Here is a 5,218-nt window from a genome sequence, read left to right on the forward strand (position 1 = left end):
GGTCACGGGTCACGGGTCGTGGGCCAAGCTGATATATATTTTTTGGTAAAATAACATTTAATTATATTATTTTATTATTATAATAATAATATATTTTATGTTATTAATTTTTTTTCCATCCCCGAATTTTATGTGTGTGACACGTGGTACGGTACTTCTAGAATTTAGTCGGTTGACTGTCCAAGTGACGGTTGACTGTCCAAACAGTTTGTGTCTTTTGGACACAACTTTTCGGTTGTTGTGTCTGTTGGAACACAACCTTTCAACTTCTATAAATAGGCCACCATACCCCGGTTTTTATTCATTACAAAAAAATCAGAATTGATTTTCTACTCTCCCGAAATTATCCTTTTGTCCTTGCATAATTTTTGTTTTATAATTCAGTCCTCAAAAATTACTTTTTGTGCATTTCAGTCATCTAGTGTGTGTGGAGAGATCTAAACTTTACGGGTTCGTCGGGTCTTGTAATTTGGAGTACTACTATTACAAGACGAAGTCGTTGTATATTGGGAAACGAGTGTTGCAATACCGTTAGTACCAGTGCGGGGCATTATCGTTTTAAGGACAAAGAGTCGAACTCTTGCCTCGACCGTTCAAAACTATCCAAACGTCATTACTCTGCCCAAATATAAATTACGGTAACACTATTATTTGCTATTATTTTTCAACAATCTTAAAACGATAATGGCAAGTAGTAGTACGTCTGTCGTACCCCCTAGTACGTCTGTCGTACCTCCTAACAATGCTCACGGGGAGAAACCGGAAAAATTCACGGGAGTGGATTTTAAGAGATGGCAACAGAAAATGTTGTTCTATCTCACGACACTGAATCTGGCCAAAATCTTGAAAGATGATGCTCCAACTGTTGAGGAGAAGGAAACAGATTCTCAAAAACGAGCAGCATTTGATGCTTGGAGTCATAGTGACTTCTTGTGCAGAAATTACATCCTCAAATTGCCTTGACAACACACTATACAACGTATACTGTTCCGTCAAAATGGCTAAATTACTATGGAAGTCATTGGAAAAGAAGTACAAAACAGAAGATGGCGGATTGAAGAAATTTGTTGTAGGCAAATTCCTGGACTTCAAAATGATAAATTCTAAAACAGTAATGACTCAAGTCCAAGAGATACAACTTATCTTGCACGATATACATGCAGAAGGCATGAAACTCTGTGAACCATTTCAGGTAGCTGCAATTATCGAAAAATTACCACCAATGTGGAAAGATTTCAAGAACTACCTGAAACATAAACGCAAGGAAATGGGACTTGAAGATTTGATTGTTAGATTAAGAATTGAGGAAGACAATCGAAATGCTGAAAAGAAGTCTAGAAAGCAGCAAATAGAGGCTAAAGTCAACTTGGTGGAGCCAAATACTAGCAAGAAAAGGAAGCACCCGAATAATAGCAAGCAAAAGAGCAAGGCCAAGAAATTCAAAGGAGATTGCTATAACTGCGGTAAGCCTGGTCATATTGCAAAGGACTGCTGGTAGAAAAAAGCAAAACAAAAAGGATCAAGTGCACTTGACTGAGGAAGACAGGCTATATAACGGAGTGTCTGAACTAATGCTCTCGGCTGTTGTATTTGAAGCAAACATGGTGGATAATCCGAGAGAATGGTTCGTTGATACTGGCGCTACTCGTCACGTTTGTGCGGATAAGGAGATGTTTTCATCTTACACTCCTATCAATGGACGAAAACTCTTCATGGGCAACTCAACAACATCAGAAGTTATTGGTCTAGGTAAAGTAGTACTGAAGATGACATCAGGGAAAGAAGTAACACTCATCGATGTACTGCATGTTCCCGATATTCGCAAAAACTTGGTATCCAGAGCTCTTTTAAGCAAGAATGGGTTTAGGCTGGTATTTGAATCTGACAAGTTTGAACTCACCAAAAATGGAATGTTTGTAGGCAAAGGGTACTTAGCCAATGGGCTATTCAAATTGAATGTAATGCCTGTACTCCGTGATTTTGATATTAATAAAAATAAATCTTCTACTTGATTGAGTCTTTTAACTTATGGCACGATAGGTTAGGACATGTAAATGTTAATACATTACGAAGATTAGTAAGTTTAGATTTATTACCTTCAATGTCCTTTGATCAAAATCATCGATGCGAAACATGTGTAGAGGCTAAATTAGCAAAAACACCGTTTCATTCAGTTGAAAGGAACTCAAATCCTCTAGAATTAATTCACAGTGATATTTGTGATTTAAAGTTTGTGCAAGCTAGAGGAGGTAAAAAGTATTTTATTACTTTTAGAGATGATTGCACAAGGTATTGTTATGTCTTTTTGTTAAGGAGAAAAGACGAGGCTTTAGAAACATTTAAACAGTACAAGAATGAGGTTGAGAATCAACTAAGCAAACGAATAAAAATTGTTCGTAGTGATAGAGGTGGGGAATATGGAGCACAGTTTGATGAATTTTGTTCCGATTCTGGGATTATTCATCAAACTACAGCTCCGTATTCACCTCAATCAAACGGTATTGCAGAACGCAAAAATCGCACTCTAAAAGAGATGATGAACGCTATGTTGGTTAGTTCTGGTTTACCACAGAATTTGTGGAGGGAAGCAATTCTCTCAGCTAACCACATTCTAAATAAAGTACCACACATAGGTAGTAATGAAACTCCTTATGAGGTATAGAAAGGTCATAAACCTTCGTACAAATACTTAAAAGTGTGGGAGTGTTTGGCTAAGGTACAAGTATCAAAGCCAAAACAAATTAAAATAGGGCCTAAAACTATCGATTGCATATTCATTGGATATGCTAATAACAGTAGTGCTTATCGGTTCCTCGTACATAAGTCTGACATTCCAGATATACATGAAAATACTATCATTGAATTTAGGAATGCTGTATTTTTTGAGGACAAGTTTCCTTGTAAAGATAGGAAAGAAATAAGCTCGCAAAATCGAACTTATGATTCTGCAATTGATAATCCTCAAAGTGATGAAGAACCAAGACGCAGCAAAAGAACCAAAACATCTACATCTTTTGGTCCAGATTTTTTAACTTATATGTTAGAAAATGAGCCTAGGACATTCAATGAAGCAATGTCTAGTCCAGAAACTCCATTCTGGAAAGAGGCTATCAATAGTGAAATTGATTCTATTATGCAGAATCATACATGGGAATTGGTAGATCTCCCACCTGGTAATAAACCATTAGGTTGTAAATGGATTTTCAAAAGAAAATTAAAGATTGATGGATCAGTTGATAAATACAAGGCTAGATTGGTAGCTAAAGGATTCAAACAAAGAGAAAGCCTTGATTTTTTCGATACATACTCACCTGTGACAAGGATAACATCAATTAGAGTATTAATTGCAATCGCAGCATTGCATAATTTGGAAATCCAACAGATGGACGTCAAAACAGCTTTCTTAAATGGTGAGCTAGAAGAAGAAATTTACAGGGAACAACTTGAAGGGTTCATCGCTCCTGGACAGGAGAAAAGGTGTGTAGACTCGTCAAGTCATTATACGGACTAAAACAAGCGCCCAAACAATGGCATGCAAAATTTGACAAAACTATGTTGTCAAATGGTTTTAAGATTAACGAATGTGATAAATGTGTTTATATTAAAACCACTCCTAATGCATATGTAATTGTATGTCTATACGTTGATGACATGCTAATTGTGGGTAGTAGTTATGATATGATAACAAATACCAAGAAAATGTTGACAAAACATTTTGACATGAAAGATATGAGTATTGCAGATGTAATATTAGGAATTAAAATTCTTAAAACATCTGAGGGACTTGTAATGTCTCAATCTCACTATATTGAGACTGTACTTAAAAAGTTTAATATGTATGATGAAAGTTCAGTTAAAATATCAGTAGATTTAAGTCTACATTTGGCCAAACATAAAGGCGAACCCGTATCTCAATTAGAATACTCTCGAATAATAGGCAATTTAATGTATATTACAAACTGCACTCGTCCGGATATTGCATATGCAGTAAACAAACTTAGTAGATATACAAGTAATCCAAATAATGACCATTGGAAAGCACTGGTAAGGGTTCTAAGATATCTACGATACACCTCAAATGTTGGATTACATTATACGAGATAGCCAGCTGTATTAGAAGGATACAGTGATACTAATTGGATATCAGATACAAAAGACTCAAAATCCACTAGTGGGTATATTTTTACCATTGGTGGTGGGGTTGTATCTTGGAAATCCTCTAAACAAACATGTATAGCTCGATCCACAATGGAATCTAAATTCATAACTTTAGATAAAGCTGGAGAGGAAGTAGAATGGCTTCGAAATTTTTTAGAGGATATTCCATGTTGGCCTAAGCCTGTGCCTGCAATTAGTATACATTGTGATAGTCAGTCGGCTATCGGTAAAGCACAAAGTAGTATTTATAATGGTAAGTCTCGACATATACGTCGAAGATATAATACAATTAAGCAGTTGATCTCAAATGGTATTATTTCCATAGATTATGTAAAGTCTAGAGAAAATCTAGCAGATCCGCTTACCAAAGGCTTACCAAGAGATCAAGTATACTACCTATCAAGGGGAATGAGCTTAAAGCCTACTACATAAGAATCTTTGTAATGGTAACCCAACCTTGCTGACTGGAGATCCCAAAATCTTGGTTCAATAGGACAACTAAGTTATGAAGATTCAATAAGCACTTCGAAGTTAACTCCTACCCATTCCTATGATAAGGAAGTGATATCTGCAGAAAGTTTCAGGCTAAGTTATACTTTTAATGATTCCTATATCTTGGACTACCTAAGTGGAGTACGACAGGTACTCTTAATAGGAGATCACCTATACAAGTGTGAAGTGTGGCCGCTTCTATGAGAATGTTTCAAAGGGTTGAATTCTCTAAAGTACTTATGAAATCCAAGAGTTGTTCAGGGCCAAAATGAACACAACAGTGAGAACTCGAAAATGTTATGAAGGTTATTGTGTTGATACTATTGTCTTGATTTACAAAAATGGCTGACAGTTCAAGACACCACGTTCACTGATTAGCCAAGTAAATTCGATAGTATTCTACTACGGAAGGTTCAAACCCATAAGGTACCTATCCAGATGCGATAACATTCCGCCTGATCTCTCTATAGGGTTTGCATAGTCTACTGCATTAATTTCCATTCATGTGGGGGATTGTTGGAAAAATTGGTTTTAATTAGTTGGTTTGACCAATTAATTTAGTGGGTCT

This window comes from Olea europaea, chromosome 8 (assembly GCF_002742605.1).
Source record: "Olea europaea var. sylvestris chromosome 8, O_europaea_v1, whole genome shotgun sequence".
NCBI lineage: Eukaryota > Viridiplantae > Streptophyta > Magnoliopsida > Lamiales > Oleaceae > Olea > Olea europaea.